At 27.2% G+C, this 16088-nt stretch overlaps 1 protein-coding gene across 5 annotated transcripts in view; it reads left to right on the top strand.

Annotated features, from left to right (window-relative positions):
* Positions 1–16088, top strand: part of LOC107438139 (protein brain tumor) — a 57868-nt gene that overhangs the window by 37589 nt on the left and 4191 nt on the right. Inside the window, exon 1 of one of the 5 annotated variants that reach the window (XM_016050344.2) lies at positions 11016–11145. The exons of the other annotated variants lie outside the window; for them this stretch is intronic. The gene's annotated coding sequence lies outside the window, so the exon portion shown is untranslated. Of the gene's footprint in view, positions 1–11015; positions 11146–16088 lie in introns of those variants that run through there. 5 annotated transcript variants of the gene reach the window in all.

Raw genomic sequence — 16088 nt, 5'->3', positions numbered from 1 at the left:
AGAAAATAAATTTGGTTGAGTACATCATTAAGATGTGCCCTATAAATTATAAATTGCTGTTATGATTAAATACCAGTAACTTAATTACAGTCAACTTAATTATACCAGTAGAAAAGTAAGAGACCATCTTTTGGAAAGGGTGATTCATACAATTTTAGCATTAGAAAATTTTAGAGGAAAATATTAAGAGAATTTAAAGAAAGACTTTTAGTTTCCATAAAATCATTTTTTAAACAATTTTCTATTAAAAAAAGGTTTTTTTTTTTTGTTTAATATATTTTCCTTTGTACCAAAATTATTTTTTTCTCCCATAGCTCAATTATTAAATTATTCCCAATGTTCTAGCTATTTAAACTATATTTCAAGCAAAACACTTGCTTTCGGATTTTTTTAATTCTTAGATAAACATAGTTATTTAGGATTTTTTTTATGTGACACGTAAAAGAATGATCAAATAGCCCCTCAAAATTTTTTTTAATATTTAAATTTCCTTTTTAATCAGCTAAGTTACAGTATTATAATCTATCCCAATAAACAATATGCCAAACTGATTAAAGCGACAGCAGACATTATGCCTTCATTTAGTTACAGCTTGTTGACAGCATTAATGAAATTCTAATAATCAGCTTGTTTGGTGTTGCATATTTTGTAGGCTAATGGAAAAATCCGGCTCTTTACGAATGACGCCAGCCTGATACAATAAGCCCTATGCCTTTTGGAAATTTTTCAAACTATTCGACTGATTTCAATCAAATTAATATTTTGCCATGTAAAATTACATACTTTAAAAGTACGTAAAAAATAGTGTACCTTACTATTAAAAAAATTTTCGACTAGTAATAAATAAAATAATGAAAAATATTTACTAAATAAAAAATATTTTGCGCAAAATTATCTTTGCGTATACGGAATTTATAATTAGTGCCCAAAAATTTTTCAATTCGCTTAAAAATTTCTCGAGATACGGCGAAATACGCAAAAAGTAAAATTAACATTACGTTGTCCAAATATTAGACTGCTCTCCTGACCAAACTATGGGAAACATATTTCCCAGTTTCCCAGATTGTTGTTACCCCCTGGGGGTCAGAAATTCGTATCAGTCGAAACAATGACATGTTTATTCAAATGAAGTGCGTGCTTGTCTGGTTTCGTAACTTAAAATATTGTCTGCACTAATAAATTAGTATATTTGAGGTCACCCCTTTGAACCATTAAAATTGAGTACTAGACGTGAAGACACGATCTTTAGATCAATGGTTATTCAAGGTGCTCTATTTTTCGCTCAGTATATTTCTAAATTTATTTACTTCGATATACTTTCTAATTTAATTACTTTTGTTCAATTTTAATGAGTCTTATTCACGTTTTTCTCTTATAATAAATACTTAAATATTCGATAACAATTTCTGGATTATTTTTCTCTGACGCCATGCGCAGAAATTGCTTTTATCTTGACTATCAGTTTCCCTTTCACTTAAAAGTATTTAATCAGAAACCATGATGCTGCATAAATAAACGAATACGAACTAAAAGTAAGGTCACCTTTTATAACTTCATTTGAGGCACGCTTTTATCTTTATCTGACTTGCAATAATTGTGCACCTTTTTCAATGGAATTTTGTTATCATTGGAGAAATTAAAAAATAAGTCAAATGAATCATTCCTCGGGAGGGCAAATGTCCGTAGTATTTCCGCAGGAAACGTCTTGAGATTGAGAACGTCCCAAGCAGGAAGTCTTCTCATTCAGGAGAGGTCTTGTCTCCTCTCTTAGAAGGGTTCTTCAACTTGGTCTCTTTTTTCTTCTTTTTTTTCGTTATTATAATATAAGATCGTTTCATATATAGCAGAATATAAAATGCGGTAGGCTTTTTATTATTATACAAAAGAAGAAAAACATATTGAAATTGTACTTGAAGCTTTTAAACTAAGTTATTAGCAAATTAACTTATAATTTTGAACTAACCTATTAATTACTAACCTATACCCAAAGCTATTATAAAAAGCATGTGGTTTCCAAATTTTCAACAAACTTAATTTCTAACCTATTACCAAAGCTATTATTAAAAGCATGTAGTATCCAAATTTTCATTAAACTCAATTACTAATCTATTACCAAAACTATTACTAAAAGCATGTGGTATCCAAATTTTCATCAAACTTAATTACGTACCTATTACCAAAGCTATTATTAAAAGCATGTGGTACCCAAATTTTCATCAAACTTAATTAAATTTTTATTATTTTCAACAAGTTATAAAGAATTCTGACTCTTTCCCCGCTTAAATTTTTTAAATAATTTGACTTTTCAAAAAACTGCAAGAATATGCTATCATTTTATCAGTTTTGCCGTCATTTGGTTAAAAAATTTTTTGGGAGTATTTAATCTAAAAATAAATCGTGCAAAAATATTATTGTAAGATGAAATTTTTAAAAAAATTCTTTTTAAATTTAGCAAACAAACATTTAAAAAGTTTGCTATTTTAGCACATTATATCTATATATTAGTCGATTTTTGCTTTTTTCAAAATGTTTTATTTTTTTCCGTACTGGTCTCCTTCATTTCTTTTTTTGTCTGAAGTAAATTTTTGCAAAAGTTTTTATTTCTTAAGAAAATACTTCCGACCAACGTGGTTTAAATTTTGATTCATTACCGTACATCCAGGTGACTATGTCGACCCCTATTTTTGCTTATGAGGCAGCAAATTTCTAGCATGACTGGTGCATTAATCGACAGCTGAAAAAAAAAATTCTAAAATTAAAATAAAAAAAAAAAAAGTTTACAAATTTTTTCCAAATAAACTCCACGTTGCTTTCTCTAACTATGATACATTTCTTCCGAAATTAAGATGCTACGAGGGTCCCCTATCAAATAAAGCAAAATAATTCTTTCTGAGTGTAATTTAAAGGCAAAACGGTGGTCAATTGTTTATAATTTTGTTCATTAAGTGCTTATTTTAACCGAGATCGTACTTTTTACTAAATCGTTACATTTAACACAGATTCTGTAGTAATTATTCGATATTCTGGTTTGGTGTTCTATTTCAATAGTTAATAGCAACAATTTTTCGAAATGGCCCTTTTCAGTTCCATTGACAAGCAAAAACGTCAAGATAAAATTCTAACATAAAAACATTGTTCTCCATCTGTTTCTTATTAATTTCCATTATATTTGCTGATCGGATTACCGGTATAGTATTACCCGCCAAGTTAATTTATCTGATTGAATTCCCCATCGGTTAGATAAGATACATTCTCAATTTTCTTTTTGTAGCAAATAAAACATTCGTGGATAGAGTTTCTATCTATTCTAACTAACCTTTTTAACGTTTAAATAATTATTAAAATATTTTCCCTTTTTTGTGAAGTCGTATCCTTGGTAAGTGTATAATTGATTTATAACTAGTATTTTTTTCGAATTTTGAATATGGTTCTGTTTCCCAGAATAATCTACTGGCAAAATAGTGGCTCTCAAAATATTCACCAACGCACGTTGAACAGTTACGATTTTTTCAATCACCTTGAAGTAGAAAATATATTAATTTTAAATCTTTCTTTTAATTCTTAATTGAAATAGATATTTAAGGCTCCAGCAAGTTAGAATTTAGAAAGGGATCTGCTAATCGAAATAATGTTCAAAAATTAATAATAATAATAATAAATAATTTTTTTTGTGATTAGTTTATTTCAATTTAACTTTTTTTTTTCGCTTCACAATTTCTGTAAAGCGCTTTTTGCATGTGCGTGTGGCCACATATGTTGTGCATTTATTAATATTTTAATTTGTAAATATTTTAATTTATAAATTCTAAATCTTCTTTTAAATCTTAATAGAAATAGATATTAAAGAGAATTTAGTAAAGGATCTGCTAATCGAAACAATGTTCAAAAAAAAAATTTATTAATTAATTAATAGATAAAAAAAAATTGTAATTAGTTTATTTCAATTTAATTTCTTTTTTCATTTCACAATTTCCAAAAAGCGCTTTTTGCATACGGGCACAGATGTTGTGCATTTCCTGCAATTCTCATTTACCTGAAAGGATGTCCTGTATGAAGAGTAGATGAACAGGCCCCGTGCCCTACCTTTTTTTTTCCCTCTCTCTGCACCTGTTCCTCTAGTCTAAGAAATCGATATCTACAACATATGAATGCAAGGACCATGTCATATTAGTCAATGCTCTCATTGTAATTGCTAAGGTAACAAAATAATCGATAATTTATCTATAACGTTTTTCGCAAGGATGTCTCAAGTTTATTTATAATTGTGTTTATGACGTAGAAGTTATTCCTCATACCGTATGTGAAATTGTGACATTTAAATAAGTGGATTAGGGACATATAGTACAAATAGTTAGTTTCAACTAATGTTATAGTTCGCCTATAACTCATGTAACTCATCTTGGGATTCCCTTGATTCAGATTACCTCGTCTTCTGAGCTATGGTTTAATCTCAGCTTTAGCCAATTAATACAATTATCTTCTACTAGCTCAAAAAACATCTACAGTTAAAAGTTAAGCCTTGTGGAAACTCTTAATCCCTTTGCTGTCGGATTAATCGTAATAGGTGTCGTAAATATGAGTAAATGTCGCTTAACGGTGACTTATTAGTACCGATGGTTGATTCCTTCTGAGTTGGGTTAAATTGTAAAAACATTGAGAAAAGATGACGTTAGTTCACTACGTGAATAGGGTGTTTATTGAAAATATCAAATCAATTTAGTACGCTTGTGTTAGTTCATTATTATTTTACACAAAAACATATTTTTGGAGAAAAAAAAACTTTGACAAAACAACTAACAGTTATTTGGAAAAAAAATTCCTTAGGATTAATATCAATTCAGAAGAATGATTCATTCTTTATAATATGATAAAGTTAGTTATATCTCTATGAAAATGGTTAATTTAAATAATGGAGGAACAGTTTTATAAGAGACATTTTAACATGCTAATTGTTTCATTTCAACCTAGATTTGACTCATAAGATAGTTTCAAATTATAGTCAATGAATCTTCCAAAATAGTTAAAAGTGTGTTAATCAATTTGTCCCTTCTCCCCTTGCTGTTGCTCCCAGTATTTCTTTGACTAGGAAATTGCACAATTTTCTGAGTTAAGTTCAGAATTACGGAAAAAGGAGAAAATTTTGAAATAAAAATTAAGGCTATGACACAATTGTACTATAAAAAAAATAGAATTATTTTTACTAAAATACGAGGTTTTGAGAACACATTTTGAATATTGGTAAAAAATTTTATTTTCAGAGATTTTATGGATTGTTTTCCTCTCTAAATAACATTTATAGAAAGTTTTTATGAAATTTTTCAAATTTTCTATAAAAAATAAGACGAGCACTTTTAATGTACTATAAGCGGAACAATTTCTCTAACATTTGTGCTAATTATGTTCTTTTATTTTGTGAACATTAATGTCTCATATAAATTGTGTTGATAGGTTGCTTATCGACGATAATAAAATCGAGAAATATTCTCATATTAACTATCGTACTCAATTTTTTGAAAAAAGTTTTTTAGAATACTTTTTTTTTCAAAAATATTTTTTAGAATAATTAAAATATCAGACTTTAAAAATAAAGATTTTGTAACTGAAACAAGAGCTCAAAAATTCAGAAAGATTATTTTTTTAATAACAATAAGCTGCCACATTTTTTTGAATTCCATTTACATTACATTAAAAGAAGGTACATACGCCACTAAATCGGTGAAAGCCCTTTTTAACCTTTTTTTTAATTTTATATATATATCCTTTTTTTACGTGAAGTCTTTGACCAGAAGATCTTTCAACACTTGAGTGACTGTAAACTCTCCGCGCTGCTACATTTATTTACCTAGATTTGCAATCGGTGCATTTACCTCTGTTTTGAATACAGATAGTTTAGGGTCAGGTCTTCAAGGTCATAAAACCACGTTACGTTAAAATCGTCGGAAATTCGCGCGCACATTTGAATTGCGCCTTAATTTTTGTTTTGACGTTTCATCTATACTGATATTTATATGTGAAACACATAAAAGGGAAGGATGCAATAATCAGTTTCTCTATTTCGCGACTGGTAATTATTTTATCTCTAATTTATAAAATTTTCATTCAAAACAAAAACTCCTTGATCTTGAAAGCGACTTGCTTAAATTTCCGCCTGTTGCGCAGCGACCGTAGCGCACGTTCACCTTTTGACGTTTTATGCTCAATGTAAAATTAGAGCCAGATTTGGCGACAATTCGGTGGAGGAGAACAAGAAAATGTAAAACATTCTAAGATCTAATAATTGTGTGGAAGAATGCGACGTAATCCTGTCGTATATGCGGATATTGCTCTCTCTATTCCACGCAAAGCAACTTATTTTTCTCCTAAAGAAATAAGTTAGGCTGAAATTGCGCATTTAATGGTTCACACTGATATTTTTCGTTTATGTTATTCATGTGAAAAGGGGTTTCTGATTATATGTAACCCCTTTTATTTATTAATAACCTTTTTCTTATTATTTTGTAGCATTATGGAGATGTAGTTTCATTTTTATTTCATTTTGCGTAACTTTTTTTCAGTTTTACTATTAATATTTATTTTTCTCATACTGCTTATACAAGTAGGGAATTTAAAGCATTATTGTTTGCAAAATTACATTATAACAACAAAATTCGCTCAAATAAACGAAGTCAGCGTATAGAGGATCAAAAAAATTGACACATCTGTGTCGCAATACTGATGGTTCTTGCTCAACATCGACAGTACTTGCATTTAGTACTAAAACTATCGTCTTTTACTCGAATGTATTTTCTGTGCTATTACATTATTTTATCTGCCAACACGGAAGGGAGCCATATTTTAAATTAATGTTCATCTCCATATACGTATTGTTTTAAATCTTTTCAGAGGGCAAAAGTACCCTTATTCAGGAATAAAGGCAAGAACTCATTTAAAGAGGTGTTTTCAGGAACAAGTCCTGAAAAAATGACTATTTCATTTAAACAGTTTCTTTAATGTCAAGCGGGGCTCCTTGGGTCTATTACCTTTGAGGGGAAACTGATCACACTGGATTATTACAAATGACATTAAGCTTAATCTTTTTAATATTGCAATTTAGGATTTAATTAAATATATATTAGATGCTTGCACACAAATGGTTACAAATATTGTCAACCTAGGGCTGTTTTATACGTTTGTATAAATGCTCTCAATATTTCCAGCTTAAAAATAAATTTCTAGCATTTAATCAATGAATCCCTCTTTTAAATATTTATTATATTATTATTTTGTTATATGTAATCCAGAAAATTAGCTTATTGGTGAAAAATAACAAAATAATGTTTCAGGAAGAAAATGTTTAGATATAATCTAATACTTTCAAAGTTTTATTTAATTTTTAGTCATTAACTTTTTAATTCGTTCTTCATTTGAAACACCTGCTTTATTAAAAAAAATTAGAAAGAATTAATGTTAAAAAGAATGCACTAAGTTAAAACCCGAGGCTTTAGAGAAAGCAAAAATTAAATTCTTGTAAAAAAGAAAATGAATATTTTTTAATTCAAAAATTCCTAAGTTTTAATTTTAAGTAAATGTCACATTGCAAAATTGTTTTACATGTCTTTAAATATTTTATGCGTGCTACAAAATAATAAAACTGTGTAGAAAAATTAAAAATTTGTCAACTAGATTACGAATTTTATTGACTTAAAAAACAATGGATTTTGAATTCAAAACCATTTGCAGTTTTAAACTGACAATGGCTTTTTAAACGTAAACAAATTAAGATAAATATTGCTTCGCATTTGTAAAAAATTTACGTAAAAACATTCATTCGAATCTCAATGTGAGGGAAATTTGAATGCATTATATTGTTGTAGTTCAAATTATAATTAAATTTAGAAAGCAGATCGAGCAGCTATAGTGGGAAATTTACAAATTATAAAAGTATTAGAAATTGAAAAAATATTAAAAATAAATATTATATAAGTATTAGAAATTACAAATTAAATAATGAAGGATGCACAGTAAAACATAAAAATTCTATTGGAAGATACAATTTTTTTTATAAAATTAAGATCACTTTTTAAGAGAACTTTTTAAATCTGACACCATATGTTTAAAAAATATCTAATTTTTAAATTTACTGTAATTTTTCTGATTAGGAAGACTGGCTTATTTAATGTAAGCAAATGGCTGGTGTGTAAGCAAATTGAAGCTAAGGTGTGAAATGATTTCACGAAATTTGTGTTTTATGCCTGAAACATTATAGAAAATTTGTTGAATGGTCACAAAAATAACAAGTTTCATAGATTTTCGATATAATTTGGGTTTTATCATAAAATTTAGATTAACAAATATTAAATCTAAACTGCACAATTTAACGTTTATTTACTCAATGCCAAATAACTATTGAAATTAAACCCCTTTAATCTTACAATCCAATATTCGATTATGAATTTGTCCAGAATCCGTTATTTCAGAACAGAATCCGTTATTTCGAACCTGTAACTGGATTTCGTATGGCCCCTGAAACAAATGTAGCAAAATTAAGAGGAATGAAATATGTTTGTAATGAATACGTTATTTTAAGATTATATTCTACTCTAGCTTATATGAAGTTTAAAGCTTAAATAAACTGAAAGCTAATTTTAAAAAATTGAAATTAAACAGATTTTTAGAGCTTTTGTTTAAAGCACGTTTTGTTTTTGTATAAATATTAATCACTCATTACTTTTGCTTAGGAGTTAAAATATTTAGAATTTATTCTTTTAAAAAAATAGCGATTATGCAATTTCTTTATTTTGATTTCTTATTCTTTAAAATTTGAATTTATCCATTTAAACCAAATCAAGGGTTGTTTTCTGATAGAGAATCATGCTCTTATTTTACCCTTAGCGAGCAAATGATGGCATAGTTCAAAGAAATCGAAGGTCGCTCTAAATTTCCTCCCTTTCGCGGTCAAAATTAAAGTTTTTTTTTTTTTTTTTTTTTTTTTTTTTTTTTTTTTTTTTTTTNTTTTTTTTTTTTTTTTTTTAAAGAATTTAAATTTTTAGTTAGATTTACTTAGAGTTAAATTATTCCGATAGGTACGAACATAATTTTTACATTTTTTCCGGGTGCGTACGAAAATTGTGATGGTCATTCTTTAAGAAAAATACATTCGTTAATTGTGATGAATTCACCTTTAATATCCATACTTTCCGCGTGAAAAAAATTTGCTTCGCATAATTAAAAGTTTGCTCTTTACAATATATTTTCATTTATTATTTTTTTTCAAGGACTAATTTTTTCACTTGGAGTTCCTCTAAGACTTGTTACGTAGTACTACTCTCTATATGACTTTAATCTTATTACAGATATATTTCCTATTCATCAAACATGGTATGTACGAAACATTTTGTTTATCCCAAAAACAGTTTGTTTTGTAAATCATGTTGGGATAGTAATGATTTCTAAATCACGAAAAATGGGGAAATTTTTATAACACAATCTTAAATTTATCTAAAAGTAATCTATTAAAGCCCTATAAAAAATTCTATTGTTCTAGAGTGTGTTTGTATTTACAACGAGCAGCTCAATAATTGATAAACTTACGACTATTTTAAACTATTTATCTTCAATATATATATATATATNTATATATATATATATATTAATTAAGCAAAAATTATTTTAATGCGTCAATCGATTTGACTGCAATCCATTTTCTGTTAAAATACTCAATGAGCTAACGTAACATTTACAAACTTATTTTAATAAGTAGTCTACCACAGCGAAGACCGTGAATTCTAAATCAACAAAAAAGAATTCGATTAAGACAAGAACCTTTTTAAATAAATTTATTTTATTAATTGTCGGATTAACTTAGAATCGGTTTAAATTACTGAAAATAAATTTAAATGACTTGCTTGAAATTATTATACAAATATTAATACATATATTTTTATAACTTTTCGTCAAAAAAATGTATAATGGAATATAATGTACAGTAGAAGTGTATTTACAAAGATATCTTCTGGGCATTACAGCCCAGAGTGGGCTTGGATCACCCCAACGAGCTTTTTTTTTTTCAAAGTTCATAAAATGTTTTTATTACTTTTTATTGTTTTCTAAACTTAGAGTGATATGAAATTTTGCAGCACTTTTATTCATTGATTTTTTTTTCCATTTGATTGTAATTAAAAGTAATAAATAAGAAAATTTATTTTTAAAACATCGAGTTTAAAATAATATATAATTAATAATACACTATTTCTTTCATACTAATTGGATCTTTTTATTCCCATTTCAACCTATTTTTTTCCCTCAGTTAATTTTTTCTTTTTTTTTAGATTTTAATACAAAAATTATACACTTTTTGATAAATTTTTATTTAATAGTTATCTACAGATAATGTTGAAGACAAAATGAAGGTAGGGTTATTTTTGTTTTCAAAATTAATTAAATTTTTTACTTTTAATGCATAATATTTTCAGATACATCAGTAGTTAAAAACATCAGCTTTTAAACTTTTGACATTCATAAAGCTGTAAGAAAAATGGACTTTTTTTTCATAATTAATAAAAAATAATGAGCCTGGAAAATTCAAAAAAAAAAAAAGGGAGAGAAGGAAAAAAAAAACAGTATTTTTTAAGTTAAATAAATTTTGGTCTATGTTATTGAATTCATTGAAAATCTAAATACATTCCTTAATCTCAGTCTTATTTTCCTTTCTCAAATATTATTCTTAAATAAATACTTTTCTTAAAATATCTACTCCTAATTTAATAGAATATTTATTAGTGTAGATAAAGAAAATTCAGTTCACTGCACAAATGGAAGTAATGAACTCTGTGACAAATCTTCCGCAAGTTTGTTTTTGCAATTGAAAATAGCTTATTATCCTTTGAAATTAGCTTTATTCTAAGTTAGTTCATTACACAGAGAAATTTCTATGTCCATCTCTAAATTTCCAAAACAATAACAAAAACTGGATTCTCGCCAACCATTGGCGAGTTAGATGAAACGTATGACCCTGCATGCAACCCTTCTTTATTGATAACAAGAAAATACGATAAGCTGGCGTCGAGGCTGTTCAATAGCTCACCGCACTCATAACATGGCGGGCTAGCTTGCTAGCGCCCCTTGCTGGTGCTTCCAGCGAACTGGATAAAACTATAGCAAAACAAAGTAAGTGGATATCATCATAAACCCAGTTCAAAAAAAATATTAACATTCAGAAATATTTAAAACCCAGGTCAAAAAGAATTGACATTCAAAAATATTTAATCTGCAAAAATTTAGTTTATTATAGAAATTAAAAAATTTCAAGGAGCTGTAAGCTAAAATTAATGGTGCGACTTTTGCACAAATGTTATTAAAGAAAAATTAATGCACCAGTGCTCTTAATGCATCGATTATATTTAAATTTTCGAAAAAAGAAATTTTCATTTTTTTAGGAAAGGTAGAATAATTATTTTTAAAGAACGGATAAGGAAAAGGTAAGATTCGATTAATATTTGTAATATTTATTTCTAAGTTAACATTTTGTTTTAATAGTGATTTGAGTTTTGTAGAAAAATTGATTTATTCGCAATTCAAGAGTTTATCCGCGTTAAATTTATTTTGTTTTTATTTTATATTGGTAGATAAATATTTATATTCATATAACAATATAACTTCTTGATTTCTCAAACATTCAAAGATTTTCGGAAATCACGCATCTTTACCAAATTCACAATATATCTATATGTAATATTAAAATAAAAAGTTAGTGATAACTTTTAAATTTACAAAAATACATTTTTTCATAAATAATTTTTTCCTTTAAAACTTTGAGTTTAACAATTGAAAATTTTTGATTGCATTTCTTAAACACGTTAAAATAAGCTAACTTGTATTGGTTTCGTATTGAAAATTCTAATTTTTTTACCTAATGGTATATGTGCTATAATTTGATAACTACGCATATTGGAATAATTTTGGAAATCGTATAAATGAGCAGTTTAAAGACTAGGAAAACCAAACTACATAAATTTTTGTGTATTTTTTATTCTTGTATTATTATTATTATTAAATTATTTATACCTTTTTATGAGCTTAAATTAACTAATTCTGTAAAACTCAATTTTGCTGATAATAATTTGTGATTTAAATGCTCCTGCAACTACATTTTTTTAATGTTTTTTCATGAGGAAATTATTGTTCAGCCAGTCTTGTAATAAAATAATCTTTCTATTCATTAAAAAAATGATCAACGAATTAATTTTAAAATTAGATTTTACTTTATAATATCCCTCAGAATATTAGTAGACCAGCGTTTTAATTATGACTTTTTTCAACAATTTTTATTCCCTCTGGTTTTTTTTAATCACATTTAAAACCATTTAAGCAATCTTTAAGAAACTTTGTCTTATTTTACTAGAGATTGGGGAAGTTAGAAAAAAAATAGTAGTCTTTCTTCAGAAATAAAATAATTAAAAATTCTTTAAACAAAGCATTTTTATTTTTACTATCAATTATTATATAAACTGCAATTTTTTTAAACATGCAAAGATAAATCATAAAATTTGCTAATCACTGTTATATGCTTGTCATACCTTGGTATGTATTTATTAACAAGTACCGATGCCTGATCCTGATGTGTTCAGGCATTTTAAATAGTTGTTTAGAAGAACAATACTAATAATTTTAATATAATTCCTACTCATAATGTAAGCATAAAATATTTATGCCCCTAAAATATCCATTCTGTACAATTATGGAATATTAATTTGTTTAAAATATAAGTTTGTGTATTAAACAATTGTTTATTGTCCCATGGAATATGCCCCACTGTCTTAGCTGCTTAAAATCAAAATGTATTGCTATGAGTGCTTTTTTTTTTTTTTTTTTTTAATTTCCTTTGTCGGTATGTGTGAAAATATCACATTTTAGAGCTCAAAGGTTTAGTTTGATTTGTAAGATTTTTTTGATATATTTTTAAATATTTTCTTTTGTCTGAGAGTTATAAAATAACCGAATTTTTGTAGAAATGGTGTAAAAGCATTGAACCAATTTTGTCTATTCTGTTATAAAAGCGACTTACTAATTGCAGATTTTTTATAAATTTGGAGCTAAATATTGTAAATAAGGCTTCAAAGAAAAATCTAATGAAAGTTTAATTATTTTAATTATCTTCGATGGCTTGATATTTTTAAACAATAGTTCATTGAGGGAAAGAATAAAAAATTTTTATTGATTTGATTTAGAATTTGATGTTTAAAAAATCTGATTTTTTTAGATAAAACTATTTTTTTAAAAATTCGATTTTTTTATTTATTTTTTCCATCTGTGTTTGGGATGCCATCCATTGCAATGGACGAAGTGCAAGTCAAAAGCTATCGTTTTTAAAACTTATATACAAAATATAAACAAATAGCATGATATTATTTGACGCATCTCTCAAGTTGTTAAAAGTCGAGTTAAAAATAACTTGTTTGAATTGTTTGTTATGTGTGTCAATGGGCGGAAGCTCGTAAAAGGTTTGAAATCAAAACTGAACTTGTGCTTTTATTTTCGATTCGATTTCAAGGTTTAGTTTCGTTTTTAAACTAATCAGAATATTTGTTTCGGTTTTAAAACTTATCAGAATATTTGTTTAGATTTTAAACGCATCAGTATATGTTACTTGTTTCGTTTTTAAATATATCAGAATTTTAAATATGTTTCGTTTTTAAATATATCAGAATTTTAAATATGTTTCGTTTTTAAATTTATCAGAATTTTAAATATGTTTCGTTTTTAAACATATCAGAATATTTGTTTCTTTTGTTATTGTTCAAGAAATAGTGGTTTGTGAATATTCATTAGCTGCATAGGAAATATTTGCTGCATATTTTTAAATTGAATTTTAATATCTCTAGAGATTAATTTTTGTTACTGTTTAGATCAGGTGTGGCGAAACTTGATTTATTTAGAAGTTTGGTAGATATTAGAATCAAAATAGTCAGCCTTTACTTTTTAATGGACTTTCAGTTAAAGGAAAAGTTTTTTGCCAAAATTAATTTGCTTTTCAAACATTTTTTAGTAATCTTCCTAGAGATTAATTCTTTCATAATTCTTTACCACTTAATTAAATTTTGTTTACTTTCACATGATATACAGCATGTGATAACCTTTCGATTATTTTCATTGAGTTTTGCTTTAATTCAAAAGCTTTAATTAGTCGATTTGAATTCCACCAAAACTGCTACCACTGCCAATAACTTTTATATTTGTAATGTGTTTGAGTGTTATGCAAAAATTATCAATAAAAGAAATTAATTATAAATTGCATAATAGTTCATAAACTCAGTTGGTGATTCTGTAAGTCACAGTTTATTTCTTAAAGTCTGATTTTCGTAGACTTTAAATACGTTTTAACTTTAGCTATTTAAAAGGGATATCATTTCATTAAATAATGCCTGATCACGTCGACCTAGGTTTTGTGTCATATAATTTAGTTTTGACTTGTGCACTAGAATAAATATTTTTTATAAATTTTTAAATGTGTACTAGAATTGAATTTTGCTTCTGGTTTCGATTAGGTATTTCGATTGAATAAAAAATTCTTTCAATTCAAGGAACTTGTTTTTCATTTACCTAACTGCATAACATTTATCATTACACTTTATTATTTAAATAATAAATATTATAGATTATTATAAATAAATATTATAAATTATATATATAACTTTATTCATATCTTGCGCAGGTTTTTAAAATTTTTTTCTTCAAATTTTAAAATAATTTTGTAATTAAGTTTGAATTGTTCCATTAATTTTGTTTGATTTTATTGCATATTTTTAAAGATAGAGCAAAAAAATTTAAGGCAAAGTTATTTTTTTTTTATAAAAAATCTCCATTAATTCTTAATCTAGGTTTACGAACTTTTATTCAGTTATTTCAAATAACAACCAAAGTAATCGATATAAGATACAAGCCTATTGCTTGATTTTCTGCATAGGGTGTTTAAAAATACTAGTTTACTAGTATTTTACTAGTACTAGTAAAATACTAGTAATACTAGTTATTGCCGGTCTCTCAAACCTTTGAAAGCCTTGTATCTTATTGCTAAGTATGAAAAATCGCGTGAACCAAACACCTCTAAGTTACAAAATAATCCTCAAAGTGCTTAAGAAATTTATAAAAAATGTCTAAAACTGAAAATGTCTCTTCCATTATTGTAGGGTAGTGTATTTACGGACGAACCCAAATATCTGCTTAGCTCATAAAAATTTAAGCATGGATAAATGACTTGGTAAAATAAAAGAATCCCAGAGTGTTAGAACATTAAATAAAAAAAAGATAATTTATTATACTTGAAACCCAGAAGGTATGAAATGTGTTCAAGAAACAAAATTGTCATTTTTTGCTAAAAACGTGAAATTGAAAAAAATTCAAACACTATTTGTAGGCATCCTGGAGTAAGATGTTAATAGGTGTGACCACCATAGAAGACATTGACGTCGTCGCATGCTTTATACAAGAGTATGCGGCAGCTTTTTTAACAATTTGTCTCATTCCTCTGTCAGTGCACGGATGAGGGTGTCATTGTTTATTGCAGGACATTCTCGATTAGCAACACTCCTCCACAAATATCCCACACATTTTCAATAGAACTCAGATCTGGAAAACGTGCTGGACGTTGAATGTCCTCTCTCTGTACCCACTGCTGGTTGCGTTGTCATTCAAAAAAAAAAAAAAATTATCACCGGACAGCACCACGGAACAAGCTTACATGAAGCAGCAGAACTAAGCTGTCTAACCGTGGGAGGTTCTCGTGGTCTTCCTCTAAATGTAACACAAACGCGGGTTAGTTCTATCCGAAAGTCCTCCACGGAGGCAAATTTCCCCCAATACTTGATCCAGAAGTTCCCTTGTCTTCTTGATTTGGTTCAAAATAACAGGAAAGTGGAGTTGAGCATTATAAGTCGTAAACCCAAAAAATTGGTTTGGCTGTTCAACGACGGTTATAAAATCAAATCAAATCATAATGCCAGCCCATTACATGGTATTACATGTAGGATATCGATCCCAAATCCCGATCGTGTCAAAAATATAAATCTCTGAAAAAAAGGAAGAAAAAAAATCGAAGAACAAGGTCCTTTTCT

This window comes from Parasteatoda tepidariorum, chromosome X2 (genome assembly GCF_043381705.1).
Source record: "Parasteatoda tepidariorum isolate YZ-2023 chromosome X2, CAS_Ptep_4.0, whole genome shotgun sequence".
Classification (NCBI taxonomy): domain Eukaryota; kingdom Metazoa; phylum Arthropoda; class Arachnida; order Araneae; family Theridiidae; genus Parasteatoda; species Parasteatoda tepidariorum.
Note: the sequence above shows the minus strand (reverse complement) of the source record. Positions and strands in the feature narration are given on the sequence as shown.